General features: G+C 44.2%; 1 protein-coding gene across 1 annotated transcript in view; it reads left to right on the forward strand.

Annotated features, from left to right (window-relative positions):
* The first annotated feature begins 7,806 nt into the window (after positions 1–7,806).
* Positions 7,807–20,000, forward strand: part of boc (BOC cell adhesion associated, oncogene regulated) — a 32,640-nt gene continuing 20,446 nt past the window's right edge. The window contains 1 exon segment of the mRNA XM_034108904.2: positions 7,807–8,121. The gene's annotated coding sequence lies outside the window, so the exon portion shown is untranslated.

Raw genomic sequence — 20,000 nt, forward strand, 5'->3', positions numbered from 1 at the left:
TTCATGATATAATTTCTCGGTCATAATCGGTTGTTTCCGTGAACAGCCGACTGTTGAGTGACGGCAAATGCTGCGGCTGCAAGGCATTGTGGGGCAGCATTTTCGCTTCTCCTTTCGGTTAGGGAGGTCCAGTGGTTCCTAAGCTAAAGGAGGTTAAAAAGGAAGTTTGAAACCTCCTTTCCTTTCATTTAGAGAATTCGAACGGCACTTATCATGGCTGCCACTGAGGGACTTCCGGGTCATCTCACTCGGTTAGGAAGGTTCCTAAGCTAAATGGACTATTCGACTTCAGCCCAGGGGGGGGGGGGGGGGTGAGAAAGCAAGTCAAAATAAGGGAGGAGAAAAACCAAGATGGATGATGGGAGGAAAGAGGGAGAACTATGAAGGGGGAGTCCGTAAAAAAAATGATGGGGGAGTGATAGGGAGACGAAATAAAACCATATGCAGGGAGTGGACGATGGAACCAGGTGCTTGATAAAAGGTGGAATGCCATGTTTTTTCTTTTAGCCACGTCAGGGTTTCAGGCGTTCACTCCCTGGCTTCTGATGAACGACTCACACCCCCGACCTTGGCTTGCATCCGACCTTTTGACCCTTTCAGCAGCACCAGCTCGTACCTATAACTTAACTTTACTACGCAAGCCTTTCTCCTCTGATGGGTCGTTCTTCATCTCACTCCCCCGGGAGAAAAGCCAGATTTAAGGACAGTTGCTAAAGCATGCAGTGGGGGGAAAGTATTCAGATTCTTTACTTGAGTAACAGGACTAATACCAGACTGTAAACGTACTGATTTCAAGTAAAAGTACTGCATCAAGAATGGTTCTTAAGTATTTTAGTACGACAAGGAAAAGGCACATAACGTATTCAGAGTAGTACTCGTTCGCTGGTTTAATCTTTACCAAATAAATGTAGGGGAGTGAAAAGTACAACGTTGGCTTCCGAATTTTAGTAGAGTAGAATTATAGAGTAGTATAAAAGGACAATACTCAGTGAAGTTCCTCAAATGTGTACTTGAGTAAATGTACTTCCCTCTACTGAAGGCAGCTATATGAGCACAGCGGATTTAACCGGCTCCAGGTCCAATTAGGACAGTCTGCCACATCTGGACCCCGTTAGAGTAACAGTCAAAACTCACACTCCGCTCCAATAGGGATATAAAGTCACAACTTTTTAGACGACCAGCCAGTTAAGCTTTATTCCACAAAGAGCAGGGGATATTTACGGCTCTGCAGCAGTCAGGACATGGCTGCACAGATCAAACCCGAAAGCAGAGAAGGCAGCGCTGGACGGAGCGAGGCTGGCCTGCTGCTGTCAGCTTGAGTCAATGAGAGGATTTTGTTTCCATGTTGCAGCACAGTAATGTTTGAGGCTTTTGCTCAGGGCAAACAATTACTGGAAACAATCGCAAGATCAAGATCTGTGCACTGACAATGCTCTGAGTTTTGCTTCCCAAGTGTCTCTTAAGTGTGCAGGCCCGGGCCAAGAAACACACTGATCATGGAAAGTTTGGATTCCAACAAGAGCAACAAGATCCAGGATCTTCTAGAATAATCTTTTTGTTCTTACAATTCCAAGAAAGCCAATGAAAAAGTAGTTTGAATGGAGAACGATTGCTTTTTGGACGCATATAGGCAGCAGTTTCCCGTTTTTTTTATGCTAAGCTAACTAGCTGCTGGAAGTTACTATCCTCCTATAGTTGTTTGGATGCCTTTCTCCTACGTATGATGTTCACGGTTCACCTTTAAAGAGGCTTTATTCTGCTTTTTAGGGTTTTCCCTTTCCTGTAGTGAGTTGTAGCTTTGTGTGTAAATGGTCTGCAAAGGCTAAAAGCCCTGTGTTCCCTCCAGTTTCTCTCCAGTGACATCACTATGTAACACTTGCGCTACTATTGGCTAGTGCTCCAACACATTGCACGTGATAAAATATTGGGCGGGACATCTCTAAGCAGTTGACCAATCACAACAGAGCCGGTCAGCTAACCAATCAGAGCAGACTGGGCTCTGGTTTCAGACAGAGGGTGAAAAGAGGTGCTGTAGCTTTTTTAATATTAAAGCATGGAGACAGTAGAGACACTACATACTGATATACACCTGAACATTAGCAGGAGAGGACTCTTTAAAGTAGAGACACTACAAACTGATATACACCTGAACATCAGCAGGAGAGGACTCTTTAAAGTAGAGACACTACAAACTGATATACACCTGAACATCAGCAGGAGAGGACTCTTTAAAGTAGAGACACTACATACTGATATACACCTGAACATCAGCAGGAGAGGACTCTTTAAAGTAGAGACACTACATACTGATATACACCTGAACATCAGCAGGAGAGGACTCTTTAAAGTAGAGACACTACATACTGATATACACCTGAACATCAGCAGGAGAGGACTCTTTAAAGTAGAGACACTACATACTGATATACACCTGAACATCAGCAGGAGAGGACTCTTTAAAGTAGAGACACTACATACTGATATACACCTGAACATCAGCAGGAGAGGACTCTTTAAAGTAGAGACACTACATACTGATATACACCTGAACATCAGCAGGAGAGGACTCTTTAAAGTAGAGACACTCCATACTGATATACACCTGAACATCAGCAGGAGAGGACTCTTTAAAGTAGAGACACTACATACTGATATACACCTGAACATCAGCAGGAGAGGACTCTTTAAAGTAGAGACACTACATACTGATATACACCTGAACATCAGCAGGAGAGGACTCTTTAAAGTAGAGACACGGCATACTGATATACACTTGAACATCAGCAGGAGAGGACTCTTTAAAGTAGAGACACTACATACTGATATACACCTGAACATCAGCAGGAGAGGACTCTTTAAAGTAGAGACACTACATACTGATATACACCTGAACATCAGCAGGAGAGGACTCTTTAAAGTAGAGACACTACATACTGATATACACCTGAACATCCGCAGGAGAGGACTCTTTAAAGTAGAGACACTACATACTGATATACACCTGAACATCAGCAGGAGAGGACTCTTTAAAGTAGAGACGCTACATACTGATATACACCTGAACATCAGCAGGAGAGCACTCTTTAAAGTAGAGACATTACATACTGATATACACCTGAACATCAGCAGGAGAGGACTCTTTAAAATACATGTTTCAATGCTTACATAGGAAAGAAATGATTCCCTCTTTTGAGTCTAAAGAACTCATCGGTGTGAGCCTTTTTTATTAAGGAGGGTTTAAATGAATACCAGACTTTGACGCACACGTCTGCACCAGATTTATAAAAGAAGAAGCGAGGCAGCTAAGAAGACCAAATGGAAATTGCTCAAATACGGGAATGAGTATTGGTCTCGAAGCCTTTTGCACTCTGGAAACAACAGCAAATGGAACCGGATCCAAACAGAAATGGAAAATTACACATTTCAGCTTCAAGCTATGTGACGACGACGCAGTACTGGAAAGTCATCAAGTTGCAAAATCTCTGGAACAAACAAGTAAACATAGCTAATAAAATAAGTCAAACTGAGCTCAGCAAACTGCTGCACGTACAATAAAAAACACTTGCAGCAAATTGCTTCCCGGAGTCTCAGTGGAGATACGCGGCAGAAAAACAACTTCTAATCGGAGCCGTCAGACAGCACATTCCTCACCATGACACACACAACTCAGCCTGAGGTCCGACCCCACCTGAGTCTGGATCCCTGTCTCAACAGCTCAATAGACTGGAATGAGAACCAATAACAGCCAATTACCCTCCATATCCCTCCAACACACGGAGAGCGAGCTTCACATCAGTGAGAATGATAAAGGACAATAAAATCTCCGGATATGAAAAGCTCCCGAGGCAGCACAGTAAAAGCTCAAGATTCTCTCCGTGTGTGTGTGTGTGTGGGTGTGTGTGTGGTGTGTGTGTGTGTGTGTGTGTGTGTGGTGTGTGTGTGTGTGTGTGTGTGTGTGTGTGTGTGTGTGTGTGTGTGTGTGTGTGGTGTGTGTGTGTGTGTGTGTGTGGTGTGTGTGTGTGTGTGTGTGGTGTGTGTGTGTGTGTGTGCGCGTGCGCATCTGACGCCATAAATCTCCTCTTCACGACTTGTACTGACAATTTTGATTGTGCGTTTTGATGTGAGGCCCAAGGCAGAACTATCAGCGTGTATCTATAAAAAGACGGAGGCAAGTTAAGAAATAGTAAATTATGTTTATTGCTGTAATGTACGGGTACTTAATTATATACTTTATTATGCTTATCTGATGGCTGTAGTTACCAACATGAACACTTTGCACACTTTCAAGCTGTATGCAAAACAAAGAGCTCATAAAAGCGAGGTATTACTACCTTTTTAAAGAATCTTTGGTTTGTTATTAAGGATCTAATTAACAGTTCCAGTACGAACGCAGTAGCTACTTGTTATTTTTGACAGATGATTTTACTTGACGACACAAAAAGTTATAAGGAAAACATTTGAGGGGCAAAATGAGGGGTTACTCAATCATAGCTTTCACAACAATAGCAATTAAGCCTTAAGTAAATATTTATTTTCTTTACTATAATTAAGCTTGTATGTTGAATATCTTGCACATCTGAATACAATCAGTCAAATCAATCCATAATGCTAAAGCGCATTACTCAACACATTCATTTGCACTGAGTTCAATTCGCTATGCTAAGTTGTTGTAGCTTCCTATTCACCGTACAGACATGAGAGCAAGGCAAGGCAAGTTTATTTATATAGCACCTTTCCGCACCAGGCAATTCAAGAGGCTTTACAAAAATGAAAGACATTCAGATAAAGGCATTTAAAAACAGTAAATAAAAGAAACATTAAAAGAAAAACAAAAAATGAAAGACATTCAGAAAAAATACATGGATAAAAGTTACAGTGCAGTCTAAGATATGAACAGTTCAATTAAAAGCAGCGACAAAAAGAAAAGTCTTCAGTAGCATCCCATCCAACCCTCTGAAAGAAGTCTTCGTAGCAGAAGGTTCATTTTAGAATATCACCGGCGGCAACGTCTCCATAAAGCAGCAATATCCGGGTTGAATCCCGGATCATCCACAGCCCTCACGTTGGACACGACCACATGTCCAAAGAGCTTTCCTTCCACTGGATTTGAGATTGAGGAATTTGAGGTTCAGAGGTCACAAAACAACCATTTACTTCTCCATATGAAGGCTTTTTCCCATGAGCTCCTCTGCGGGTCCTTTTTTATTATTATTTAGGAGTGCTGGAAAGAAAGTTAGGAGAAGTTGTGGGAAAAACAGCTGACTTTGACTTTTTTTGTTGTTGCTTTGTATCTGCTTAGAAAATATCAGGAAGTCCTGCCACTGCGCTGTGGAATCTACCTCCTCTCACGCCTCATTTACTCCTTTATTCAGATACTGTAATGGTGTTATGTGTCGGAACAGGAAGGCCTTCAGTGTGTCGGTGAAGAAACACCTGTTGCTTCACCGTCTGGGTTTCTGTAGAGATTTGAACCATTAGTGAACCGTTAGTGCAGCACGGTGCTGCAGGCAGTGTTGATGTACCCTGAAGCTCACACAGAGTTATAGGTTGTTGTTGTTTACACTGAAAAGCCACTATATAGATTAGGCTTCAATTGTTTCCAGTTGTTATCTTAACACATTATAGCCTTAACTTGCTACGAAGTGATGACCCCATAGAGTAAACTGTTAAAGATAAGGGACAAAATCAGCCTTATTTTCGGGCGAAACTTAAAATACAGTAGGTAATATACTGATATTGTTATTGTGGTATGAGTCTAGATATCGTCTCATATTTCTGGTATTGTGAGATTGCAGAAGCGTCTTCCTAGTTTTTTCAGGTTCTTATCAGTGTAGTGTCTCTCCTGTGACATGTGTTCAAAAAGAACTACCGTAGGTGTCACTATAGGAAGGGATCACTTTACGGACAATATGGACAGGAGGGATGCCTTTACTTCCTGGCAACTCTACCCACAAGGATCCATATTTAAACAAGTGGAAAAGAGGGAGGGAAAGCACATGAATCCTCTTCTGTCTCACTCTTATGAATGTGAGAGTGAACGTGTGCTGATGTAGTACTCCAAAGCACAAGAGTGTGTTTGATTCAATCTGGTTTTGTCACAGTGAGGAAGTGACACAGCTGCTAAGGTCAGCAGGAAACAGAGAGGGAAGCAGAGAGAGGGTCGTTGTCATGACGTCCGGCTAAACAATGGAGAGACGAGGTCGAAGAGGAGGCAGCAGGAAAAAAAAGCACCACACACACACACACACACACACACACACACACACACACACACACACCACACACACACACACACACACACACACACACACACACACACACACACACACACACACACACACACACACACACACACACACACACACTGATGATGAACACACCGTTAAATTACGAGACACACTGGACGAGTTCACACCTGACAGCCAGCACCTAAACCCACTCTATGCTTTGTTGGTGAAACGCACAACTCACAAACGCACACACAACCACACAAACGCCGTCCGCTCTCCACTACTTTCATAATATATAATAATATGACAATCTGTGTGGGGCTCTACGGCGAGGCTCCGGGGTGACAAGGGTGAGCGCTAAAGGGAAGCAGTGCATGCTGGGATTGCGGCCTGCTGAGAGAGCGGCATTCTGGGAGGCGGTGTCCTGCGGGCAGGGCCTCTGGGGGATGCAGTATGGTTAATAGGCCTTTCATGGCCGGCCCACAAAGCCTTTTGTCCCGAGCTAATTCATCCAGCCCTGCATGGAGAGATGGAGAGGGGGGAGGGGCACCATGGAGGGGTTTTTTGGGGTTGGGAGTCCCCCATTTTTCCTCCCTCTCTCTACTCAGTGCAGGGTGAGGCAGCCACATTCAAACAGCTCGGTAGCAACACCACCAAAACATTGGCAGAGGCTGCAAAGTGCTGGCAAAGTGCAGCACAACACTGGACGAAGCACCCTCAGTTGATGACTCCTGGAACACATCTTGACACCGGGACGTCCTGCTGCGCGTGACGTGCAAAATGATGCACATAATATCATGTGTTGTGTATTGAAAAGGCCACACAAACACACGTTCCCCTGAACAAGAGCAACAGGTGTTACAACATGCCATGGCAGTGAACGCAGCCCTGCTGTGTTGCAACAACCCCTCAGGTACATCATGGTGGGAGTTCCTGCGTTCACGGGGGCGAGACAGAAACCTTCCCACCACCGGACCCCCCTATCAAACCCTGTGATCTGAGAATAGTCAGTTATTAATGAAGTGGACAGGAACGGCTCCCCTCGATTCAAAGTGTGCTGATTGAAGTGGAGAACAGAATTCCAGAGCGAGAACACAGGGGGGATCGAGCTGTGATCACTGTAGTGTGTGTGTGTGTGTGTGTGTGTGTGTGTGTGTGTGTGTGTGTGTGTGTGTGTGTGTGTGTGTGTGTGTGTGTGTGTGTGTGTGTGTGTGTGTGTGTGTGTGTGTGTGGCACAGTCCTGAGTTCACAACAACACAGCACTGCACAGCTGCACTGGAGGGCCTGCAGGCTTCAATGGACGGGGGTCAATACAAACTCTGTGGGGACCAACGCATACCAAATCAGGGGGAACAGAGCAGGGGGAGGGGGAGGGCGGAGGGGGCGCACTTTTATCCTCCAGGACACCGTAGTTTTGAAGAAATTAACTTACTAGGAGTGTGTATGGTGAAAGATACATGCATGTGTTGTACAACTAGTGATCCAGGTTGTAGTTTTAAGCGCAACCTCTGGAAAGTCCTCATGTGCTGTGCGTAAGGATCTGTGTGGAGCAGAAAAGGCGGTGCAGTGCCCGGCTCTGGGATTTTGGGACCAAGTTCCTATTGTTCAGATCCCTCCTCCTGCTTGGGAAGTGGGAGGACCCGAAAAGGCGTCGCAAAAGGGAGAATTGTTTGAGAGCTCAGTCATCCAAAAACGGCCTTTCAATGTGAGAACTTGGGGAGCCGAAGAAAAATGTCGGTGGCATCGCAGTAAATTACCAAAGCAGCGAGACTTTAGAGGGAAAAGAGAAGTAAAAACTTTTGTTTTTTGGGACTTAAACTCACCGCAGAGAAGACGAAGAGAAGATCGGTCGGTTTTAAACGAGGTGTGAGCACCAAATCCTGAAGTTTGGGTAAGTTGTATCCCTTCATGCGGTCCATATGTTCTTGCGTTGTTACGCTTTGTATCAGCATGTTTTACTAAGTTATTGATACCAGTTGGAGTTTGTTTGCAACTCGACGGAAGTTTTTACTCCTCACGTTTCAGTTACAGAGATAATTCTGTTTTAGGTGTTTGCTTACTACAACTGAATGCCGGGGACTACTTTGATAGCCGCATTTGTTTTGTTATTTTTCATCTTTTTGACGCGCATGAACTTTGCAGCAACTTTTATGTATCTTAAATCTAGTTATTTAAGTGGAAGTGTGCGGTTTGGCTTTCGGATTTAGAGTTATTTATAATTAGAAACGCAAGTTTTGCTTACGGACTTAGCCTGTTGTTGATTGGTTGAGCTCCACGTCCAGGTTTTAGCTAAGTTTTACCTAATTTTCAACCGGACTTTTGCAGTAGGATAGATGAAGATGGAGAGGAATCAGCTTTGTGTGACACGTTGCAGAGTTTCATAGCTGTGTTTTTAGCTATAAGTGCTTTTTTTGGTGGAAATGTGTGTGCTTTTTGCAGGCCGCAGCCTATAGGGTAACCGAAAACAGACATGGTGAGCTCTACCAGATTTACCCCCATATTATCACCAGGCTGGCATCCAGTGACCATCAGATCCAAAGGCTTTATTGCCATATGCACAGTAGCTAAAGTGTAGTTGTGGCAATGCAAATCGTAATACCCATGCTCCACTACCAATGCAACACAAATAAATATAAGACATAAACAACTAAACATTAAAAAACAATACAAATAGTGCAATAAATAACAGAGTATATATGTGCACGGGGCAAAGCTGCAGATATGAAGGATGTTTTCAAAAGTGTATCCTGTAGTTTTGCGTCTTTAAATTAGAAAATAGTTTATTATAACTATGCTAATTTAACATAGCATTAGATTGTATCATTGGCAAAAACACAACACTACCTGCTGCGTGCATTTCAATACAGCCTCCCCTGTTCTAAAGCAAAGTGTGGTGTGAGAATAACCTCATTAGAGCCTCCAATAAACTGACAGCTGCTCGGTGCACTTACAGGAATGCAGCCTTTCTGTCATGGAGAGTTTCTCCCGATATCATCCTCTCATTCAGGTTTGATTTAATGAGAAAATGTTTGCCTTAATCCCGGGGGCTGCTAATGAGTGTTTGGACCGGGGTGTCACTCACCGTGGGGGTGAGGCAGTGGATGGAGGAGGGGGGGGGGGGGGGACTGCAGGAACAGCCGCAGGGGCTCAAGTTTCCAACCCCAGGTGTCGTTTTGTTATTTGGATTACATTTAGCCTGCATGCAGGAACCTCAGAGATCCAGTGACAGACATGGCATCAGACAAGAGGCTCTGATTGTTCCCCCTGAATCAATGTCACTTGGATTAAAAGTCGAAACGAATGGTCTGGCCTGCTCCAATTAGGCGCACAGTTTATAAGGGAATTAATTGGTCTCAGTATATAAAAAAAGAGCCTCTTGTTGTTGTTGTTGATCATCTCTGGCAGGCGGGCGGATCAAAGTTGGGACTAATTGATTCCAGTCTGATTATCTGCCCGTTTCTCACACGGTCTGCCCTCTTTGGTTACTGATGTGGAACCTGGAAAAACACCATTATGGGACTTCATAATCAATCATGCAACGTTTACGTAATATTTCCACACTCAGCAGTACTGTAAGTTGTACAAATAATTCCGACAGCGACACTTTAGGAGTTTGGACGGTAACGAGTAGATCCTGTTCAGTAATGAATGCCACAGATGCACTGTAAATCTCTATAGGAGTTTTATCATGTTTTTTCAGTATATGATACTCAATGCAAATCTCTCACGTTGCATGCATTGCCGAAAGTACTTTGACAGCTTATTAATAAATGTCTTCTTGCATATTTTCTTTCTTCTAGCTTTTCTGTATTTGTTTTCATCTTACTTTGAATATTATCTGTGTGTTTTGGACCAAATAAGCTCGCAGAAATCGGGATATTATCAGACAAATTGATGATGACATTGTTAGTTTCCGCACTAGATTACATGAGAGTAGACCAAATCCATTATTGAACGCCACGGGCACACTTCCAGGTCCCTATAGGAGTATTCTAATATACAGTTCAGGACGTTACGATGAATGAAACTCTTTCAGGCCAAAGCGTCTATTTCTTGGAAGTAGAGAAACGTTCAATTTAATAAATGTTTCTTTGATAGCGAAGTAGTTCCAAGGAAAAGCTTAAAACAGATGTCCTGCAGAGAGACTTTATATCTACTGCCAGTTTCCTTTTTTGTCCATTAAGGTGTATACTAGTCTGTCCTCTGAAGCTTTTGGGCTGAACATGCTCATACCTCCAGGCGAAAGAGACCTCTGCGTCAGGACAGGAAACCTCCTTTATTGTCTTTTGGTTACACAGCCAAAGTCAAAGTCATTTTCTCTCTTACAGTTTCCAGCTGCACCTTTTACAATGAAGCTTTAAATGATATGTGATTGATCTTGGTGACCTGCCAAACAGACCTGTAGTGGAGAAAAAAGCTGCCAGTTTTCCTGCATTTAACCAGATCTGGTGAATAGACTGTCGTGCAGTCTATAGGAGCTGAGCCGTGTAAAGGAAAGTGTGGATTTAGGTGTGCAGCCAATAGAAATACAGGTTCTCCTTTGTATCTTAGTATGAAATTCACTCCATATTTTGAACTGTGCAAGACACAAGTTGAAGGATTTGACTTGTTTGACTTCAGCCTGCTGTGTTTTAACATCTGGAGGTAGATCAAAGACTTTTAGATGGACTTTTAAGATGTATTTTGAGATTGCAAACAGCCAGAGGTCCCATCAGGACGGCTGCTGCTGCTCCGGTCTCACGTCTGCGAGCCAAACTTCCCCGAGATGTGACTGCGGGGCTGGAAATCGGCGTTGTTATTGTAGAGGGTGTAACATTGGCGTTAATTGACAAAGGCGAGAAAAATCCCTCCCGAGGGCACGCTTTCATCTCTATGACAGCGGGTACACTCATGCAGTCATAACAGCCTGCAGGCACCATCTGAGGGCCTTCTCTGCACAGATGTGTGTGTGTGTGAGTGATGGCTCCTGTCCAATCAGGATTATCTCTGCACACTGGAATGTTTTGCTTGTCATTGTGGTGCTCACCTGCACGGTCGTTTTGAGATTACTGCATTAGAGGAAGAGGAAAAGAGTGTCTGCGAAGGATAGACGTGGGAGAAGTACTCAGATCTTGTACTTGAGTAAAAAAAGAAAAAGTACCAGAGTGTAGGAATACTCTGTTACAAGTATAAGTCCTGCAATCAAAATGTTACTCAAGTGAAAGTAGAAACGTATTGGCATCAAGTAGAGATGTTTTATTTAAGTAACCTATTTGAGTTAATCTACTTGGTTACTTGAGGGTAGTTAACACTTTATAGTTCATCAGATCACTTTCAGAAAGCTCTTCGCCAAGTAAGGCTGTCTGGTTTCCTCGAGCCGGACATTATTGGGCCGTTTCTCTGCATTAGTCCTCGGGCGCTGACAGATTGGAGGCTCGTGCCCCCGGGAGGTTTCTGTGTCCAGTCAGACATCGGAGAACCAGAGAGGGACACCTGGAGCAGCAGGTGGCCGCGATCCAGGCTCCTCCCCCGGGGCTGCATACCTCTCTCCTCCTGATCCTGCCAGGACCACAGAGGAGGAGGAGGAGGAGGAGGAGGAGGAGGAATGTGAGGGAGAGCGTTCTGACAGCGAGCTGGAGAGCTTAATCAAACAGATCACCATCAAACAGTGAGAGGTGATTAAGGCGAGGGGAGTGGCAGAGAGGGGAAACAAGTTATTTTGACAAGTGTTATTAAGTATACACAAGTATTAAGTATATTTTAAACAACTGGTAATTGGTGAGTGAACATGTGTGCATGTGTGGTAGAAATACACATCTCTTGGTGCTCGAGTAAAAGTAGAAATACCATAGTGTAGGTGTGTGATATGCTTACTGAGACTCACAGAAACATATGTGTGTCAGCAAGCAAGACACACACACACACACACACACACGCGCACACACATGTTGTTTATTTTCTGCATGGTGACGCCATCAAATCGCTTGACCAAAGTTATTATTTGAGAAGCGGTATGTTTTTTTATTTGAAACAACTGATTTATGAACATGTCGGGATGTATGACAGAGGTGGTAGGAGTACTCATATGTTGTACTTGAGAGTGTAGGAATACTTTGTTACAAGTCAAATTCCTGCCATCAAAAAGCAACTCGAGTAAGAGTACAATATATGCAAGAGTAAATGTACTTTAGTGCAACTTTTCCAACGCAAACCAGCCTTTCTGAAGTCCCACTCTGAAACCGTATGCTGCTGACGCTGGTCCAGTTTATATCTGTATCTTATAAATCTAATCTCTCTCATTTGTTGTCTCAACAGCCGAATAAGGGATTATCCAAAGCCTTTAAACCAGCTGAGTTGATTTGTTCCACTACTTAAAGTAAAAGTCAAGAAGCTCTTGATTGGATAATGAAGCTATCCTCTCTCCGTTACACACACACACATTGTGAGTCCGCAGTGAGTGCTGTTGGATCATTGATCAACTCCAGACTCGGGTAAGAAAGCAATGTGTGTGCAGACAAATAGCCCTGTGTGCGCAAAGCAGATATTTGGACAGAGATTAGGAGGTGTTATTACGAGCCAAAAGCAACCCAGACGCTCCAATAGATCATGCACACAGACACAAGATGGGGGGCTGCTCAGTTTAGGCCTCTGTCCCTCACTGTTCTGTCTCGATTGCATGCATTTTTTGAAACCCGCGTCATTTCGGTTCGCTTTATGAGACGTGCCGTTGCTTTTCCTGCGCTTTAAAGCGGCTTTCATGCCGTTTTATTAACTGCATAGTGCGTGTGCGAACAATAAAAGCACTGGTCTGGGTTGTGTTCCAGAGCTTTAACCAATGATCGGCTGTGAAGTGTTGCCCCGGAGAGAATACAGCTCATCATTGAAGAATGTCAAACTGGCAGGAGAAGACATGATTCAACAGAATAAAGCACCGGGCACCAGATTAGTTAGTTATCGTTCCCCCGAGGTTATCACAACCGGAATTTTTCATCTCTCTCTCTCTCCCAGCAGCTTCCACGTTATAACCGTGGAGCGAGAACGTCGAGAACGCCCCGATTTTGTTTAATTTCCAGCCTCTCCATTTTCTACTTCCCCTCTCATATCTGTTTGTCCTATACCGTCCCCCTCCAGTTCCGTGCAACTCAATCTCCATCCCCCTCCGCCTTATCTCAATGTCCTAATGCCTCCTCCTCATATCTGTTTTTCATATAATATTTCACCCTCTCTGCTTTTCCTTTCCCTTCCTTCCTTCGTCTCCCACCGAGGCTTCTAGAGCCCGCCCCCCCCCCCCCCCCCCCGGTTCCTGCTGAATAATAGGGGAGAAATTGCTCTTGATTTATAATTGGTTCCATTCACTCTGATGCATGAGCTGCCAAAGGAGTTTGGGGCCCCTTTTCTCCCCCTCGCATCCCTCCCTCCTCCCCTCCCTTCGACGCAGGAACACACAAGGAGCTGCAGATATGTACAGCTATGAAAGTCCATATTGGCGTGCATGTAGTTTATCGGTTGCCGGGCAGAAGCGGTAGTCTGTTTTGTTGCCTGTTGACATTTGGTGTTGGAAAAACTTCCTGAGGTCTGCATATTTATGTGCCTCTGTGAGTATACTTTTACCATATAATAAGTGTGTGTGTGTGTGGGGGGGGGGGGGGAAGAATAGTTGTGGGTGAAATGAAATATGTAGCTGCGCTGTGAAATCCTGGGTATCAGTTGGGTTTCCCAGCGCTGTATGGGAATGATTATATATGTGTGATACTGACACTCACAGAAAGATGTGTGTTTGTGTCACACACACACACACACACACACACACACACCACATCCAGCTTCTCATTAAATAGCTTGTTTTGTATGACCAAAACTCAAAGTGATTTAGTCTTATCTGAGAAGCTGGAAACAGATGTTATGTTCCTATTTTAAATATACTGGTTATATAATCAATGTGTTTGCATGTATGGCAGAGGTGGTAGAAGTACTCAGACCTCAGTACTTAAGTAAAAGTAGAAGTACCACAGTGTAGGAATGCTCTTTGACAAGTAAATATACATGTTTTCTGTATCTAATTGTCCTTTCTTATTCACGTGTCCTCCTATCTATCCCTTCTCTTTTCCTACAACCATCCTTCCCTCCTGCTATCATCTATCCATCTTTCCTTTCCTTCTTTCCTCTATCAATCTTTCCCACCTTCCTTCTATCCATACCTCCTTCCCTCCTGTTTGAATCAGAACTGTTAGTACACATACGAGGAAAATGCATCGGTGTAAATGTCACACACAAAGCAGTACAGAAAAATAATAATAAAAAACAGACTGTTGTAAGTAACGGCTCAAAATGAAGAAATGTGATTGGCTACCATCCTCATCCCTCTGCTGATGCTCCGTCCTGTTCCCATGGTCCTGGCGGGCAGGCTGGCATCCCACAGCAGGAATGTGGGTGTGTGTGTTCGCCGTGGCTCGGTAATTAGCTCTCCGTGGTTAATTCAGCTTCGTTATCTAAATTATGCAAATGCCTCGGTGCCTAATTGATTAGAACGCCCCCCCTCTTCCACATCCAGATCCCTCTCGTTAATCCTCGAGACGCTCGTTAGTGTCGGATTGAGGGGGGAGGGGGCGGATTTGGACGGGCATATAGCTCGTTAATACTCTGTGAAGCGTGTGTGTGTTATGAAGGAGGGGGGGGGGGTCGACCCCAACCCTCGTTAGCGATGCTGCGTTTGAAGTGTAATTTTATGGCATGAGAATGTCTGGAGTGGTAGAATTTGGACTCCACCTGTTGGTTTCAGTGCCAAGACGAGACTCCACAAGGTTCTCTTGTTCCGACGGATAGATGGGAATAGATTCTCAGATTTACACTCTGCCAAGTTTGTGTTCGTGTGAAGCACAACGGAGACCCTCAAGTCCACTCTGCGTTATACCTGATCCGGTGAAGTCGAGAAACTCCGCAATATCATCTTTATTTGTGTGCTTTAGGATAGACACGTTGAACTTATGTTCCTCTACTCCTCTTGTTAAAGTCAATAACAATCATTATCACAAGACTTAGTTGAATACTCGATTGTGATTGGTCGATTTGGACATGATTGCTAACACACCGCTGCTAAGCAAAGGAGGATCGAGGGAGGGAGGAACATATGTTAAAGGTTACGTTGTTGTTGCAGTTCGAGCCGACACCTGGAACGGACTCGTTTTACTTATTTGAAGCGATACGAAAAATATGAAGTCAATACGATAATTTTCAGTTAATATTGGGAGTAACATCGTTTATTTAGGATGTGTAGTAAGCGGGATGATGTGCAGGGGGCGCCGTCATTATAGAAAAAGACCATTAGTCGCTGTCCTATCTATGATCGCCTGTTCTTCCAAAAACCATTTCCTGTTGCTCTTTCCCCGTGCGAGGGTCTGATGGTGTGTTGAGCAATATCCGGACCCTCCTCATCCTCCACCTTCCACTTTTGATACATCACAACGATGGACATATTGAACTTATGATTGTCTATTCATCTTGTAAAAGTCACATCCTTAGTCTCCATCCTATCTGTGATCACCTCTTCTTCCACACACATCTCCTTGTTCCTTGTTGTGTCTCTCCCCCCTGTGTGATGGTCTGATGGGTTCCCCGGCGTGTTTGTTAAGGATCTCCCCCCCCCCCCCCCCTTCACCCTCAAACCCCGGGGCCAAGGCAGGAGAGTCGGAGCACACTGACAGGTCGAGGGGGGGGAAATATGTTGGGACACTCAGCGACGCTCTCACACACTCCCTCTCACACACACCCTCTCATCGCCCGCCAGTTGACATCCCCTCCGTTCTGCTTTCTCACTCGCCCTCTCCACCCATAAACCCCCTTCAGCCATCTCACATCGACCCCCCCCCCCCCCCCCCAAAACTCTCAAACCTCTTTGGTCATTGAGCCCATCAGCTCTTCCCCGGGCCCTTCAGAGCAGCGTCTCCCCTTTTCTCCGGGGGTCCGCGGGGTCTTTGTCCGTGCGCCGGCTCACTGCTTTACAATGACTCTCCACTCTATTAAGGTGCGTTCTGCCTGTTAGCGTCGCCAGGGGCAACCGGCCTCCCGCATGGCAGCTATGCAGCGCGGCATTGTGGGCCGCGGGCCCCCGAGCGGAGCAGTTGAACCCCCGGCACTCCTCACACTTGACACCGCATGTGTTTATCTAAAGGGGGGGGGGGGGGTTTGTGGTGTTTGGAGAACCTCGAGTGAAAGGGGTGGGGGGGCACTCGGGGTGTAAAAAGATGTAAAACTGGGGGAGGATTCAAGACTCAAGAACTTTATTGTCATTGTTGAAGCACAAGCAAATATCTTCTCTGTTGTTCCCGTAGGTGCAACATCTAGAATGGAATACAAATAAGGAAAATGAAATGTATTTAATGGAGAAAGCTATACCTGAAAACTGATGGTTTGTAGAAAAATGGTCGCAATAATTCAGGTAATACCAGAACTCAGCAGCACCTGTTTATTTATTTATCTATTTTATTTGTTATTTACTTTATTCACTGCACATGGAGTGTAATGCACTGGTTATTACTTACATACAAGTTAACAACAACATCAAAAAGCTAGTAATAGAGAGACTTAAATTGGATAATAATATATATATATACAGCTAAAATAACTATACCTGATCGAGCACGAGAGGCGAAGTCCCGCCCATCTGACCTTATTTCGGAAGAATTATGTATTGAAGTCATCTTAAAAAATAATTTCCAAGTCAAAAAAAGTCACAGTTTGTCGTAAAACTGTTGAAATATAAGACTATGAAAAATACGCAACTCGAAAGACTACAAATCCCAGAGTCCCGGTCCCGCATGCTGGCTCTCACGGAACCGACTAACTCCCCTTGTGTGTGCACAGCTCTCAACGCGCCCAGACTTGGAGTGATTTCCACCTCTTTTAATACTTTTCGCCTCGTTCTGAAAGAAAGGAGTGAAATGTTCCAACGACGGCCGTCTTGGTGCGAGATGGGAGATGTAGTTCATTGAGCGGTTTCACACAAAAAAAGTTTTACGACACATTTTTTTGACTTGCAAAATTATCTTTTAAATTGACAAACTTCATGTGTGTAACTCGTGGCACAATTCAAACGGGATCGAAAGATAACTTTTCTCTCTCCATTGACTTCAATACATACGTTTTCCGAAATAAGGTCTCACGGAGCTCCCCGGAAAGGGAGGGACTTCGCCTCTCGATATGTTCAAGATTGCACATTAAAAAAGGCACTATACTCAACATGATGCTGTCAAATATTTGTGAACCCACTAACTTTCCAACTTGGGGAAATACCAGAGGGAATTAGAAAACTAAAGATTCCTACTTATTTCTCGTAACAACAATTATGAAACTAATGACAAGGAATTGGTTAAAAGATAACAATTAAATATCAAATTGTGTTTGTTTTTCTCCTCTCCTGATTTGGCGATTGTTATGTAGTTATTTACGTATGTATGCCTTGCAATACAATATTTTACTTAAAATGCAAAATTGGGGATGGAGGGCGAGTTTGTGGAGGTGATAAATATTCAACAGCTCCTCAGGAGAAGTTACTGCCCCCCCCCCCCCCCCTCCTGTGTGTCCTCTCCATGCCAGAAAGCAGATGGAATGTGAGGCGGCTCCAGTCTGGTTTTATCCAATTAGCAGGGTTGTCAAAATGAATTTATCCACGGAGGCAGCGGGACAATGGCCCCGGGAGAACAGGGGCCCCGGTGTCTTTACTTAGCACGCTCACAATGAACTTCTGTCAAGTGACTCTCCCACCACGACATATAAGGCACTCTCATACCTACACACACACACACACACACACGCCTGCACAAAGTCCCCTACAACATGGGACGCTCTGCTCCTCGAGCTTCACCCTCGTCCATCTTTAAGTCCTTAAAATCAAGACACAGGTTATCCACGATCGATTCTGAAGTCCTTGAAGGAAAGTCACACGCCTTTTTATAACCAAAGCTTCTCCCTGGATGTTTACCGTAAAGTATCACAGGCTTTGACATTTTCTATTTCCTGGGTTCTGATTCTTATTCCACATCCCAGGATAAAAGCTGAAAAGCATTGATCAAATACCAGTGCGGTTTTTTTCCAAATTTAAAAACTGCACGTCACAAGGAACTGGATTGAATAGGTTTGAGAGTGCGATGGCAATAAAAGCTGAATGCTACTTTGAACACTTTTGTAGTGACATGTGTGTTTAATGTGGATCCTTGACTTCATGGGCAATATCCTATCTGTATAATGAGGACCTGTTTCTTTGAGTGCATGTATGTAATGAATGAAAAGACAACGTGGGTCCGTGCAAGGCCCACCTGTCTTTCAGTAGTAGTCTCAAATGTTAAAAACCAAAGCAGATGTTCACAACACTATATCGTGAATGATTGAGTATCAGACTGAACAACACAACTTTGAATCGGACCAGCTTTCTGCAGAGAAAGACTCGTTTTGATCGCTTACTATGGGAGTTTTTTTTATAATCCCATGATTTTACATATTCAACATTTATTTGTGTCCTTCTTTTTGGGTCAACCAAGTCGGGTCTCACCGTGGTTACGTGTCAGTTCCTCCACATGATGACCCAAACAGATCGACTCCCCTGTAATCATCGACCTGCAGCAGATCTGAGAGCAGTTCACCGAGTTCTCCTCACTGCAGCGTCACTGAAGTATGTTTTAATTCAACAAAGTGTTGGACACGCTGCAGCGCTCACTCGTACGGCTTGAACAGTGACGGGAACACAGTAACACACACACACACACACACACACACACACACACATTCCCCTGGTTCCTAATTTAGGAGAGCTGTCTGTGTGCGTGCTCTGGTTTTTATCAGTCTCGCCGATGCGTAGGAGGCTCCTCTCTGCGACCTCTCCGGGAAGGATGGATGGAAAAAGTTGGACGTGGATGTCGGGGCCAACTTTTCATCTCGAGGCTGGGTATCCGCTAAGCAAACACGGGACCCAGCTGACTAATGATTCAGACAGGCTGTTTTTAGGGAGGGATGAGAGGCCTTCTCATACTCCATCAGAGCTCTGTCTCTTCTCCCGTCTCCCTTTCATTTCTGTGGGAAATACGCCATGTTCTCGTTGGTGAAGTAACGCGTGTGGTTTACGGTCGGTGACTCTCGCAGTTAGGACAGGTGTTTGGTACAGATGTGTGTTTGGATGGGCAGTCGTCCTCGCCGTGTCCGTACAGAGGCCAGACGACTGAAGCCGCTGTTTACTGAGTAAGCCCACTGCTGATGGGTCACTGGGAGGAGGAGTGAGGGAATTAAGCTCGACGTGTATCTGCTGGGCTCTTATCAAAGAGGCCCTCTTATGCTTTTTGAGGTTTCCCTTTGGACAGGATACAAATATGAGCCTGAAAACGAGCCGAATAGCAGCCGGTAGGGCTGTGCAATTAATCGTATTTTAATCGCGATTACGATTTTGGCTTGCAACGATTACGAAAACAACGTAATCGAAATAAAACGATTATTATTTTTATTTAAAAAAAAAAAGGGAATTATTATTATTATTATTTTTCAGTTGAATTATACTTACAGTTCAGGTTAATCAACTCTTAAAAACATACGGTTCACTTTTTATTTCAATAAATGGATGTTTTCAAAGTAAATGGATAATCGTTTTAATAATCGTGATATCAATTATTGACCAAAATAATCGTGATAATGATTTTTGCCATAATCGCCCAGCCCTAGCAGCCGGTAATCCGAAACTGCTTAAATTGCCGCTCACAGCTCACGGGGCACATCTTAAAATTGCAAGTGTTTCAATAACAGTCCAAAAAC

The sequence above is a fragment of the Pseudochaenichthys georgianus genome, chromosome 20 (genome assembly GCF_902827115.2).
Source record: "Pseudochaenichthys georgianus chromosome 20, fPseGeo1.2, whole genome shotgun sequence".
NCBI lineage: Eukaryota > Metazoa > Chordata > Actinopteri > Perciformes > Channichthyidae > Pseudochaenichthys > Pseudochaenichthys georgianus.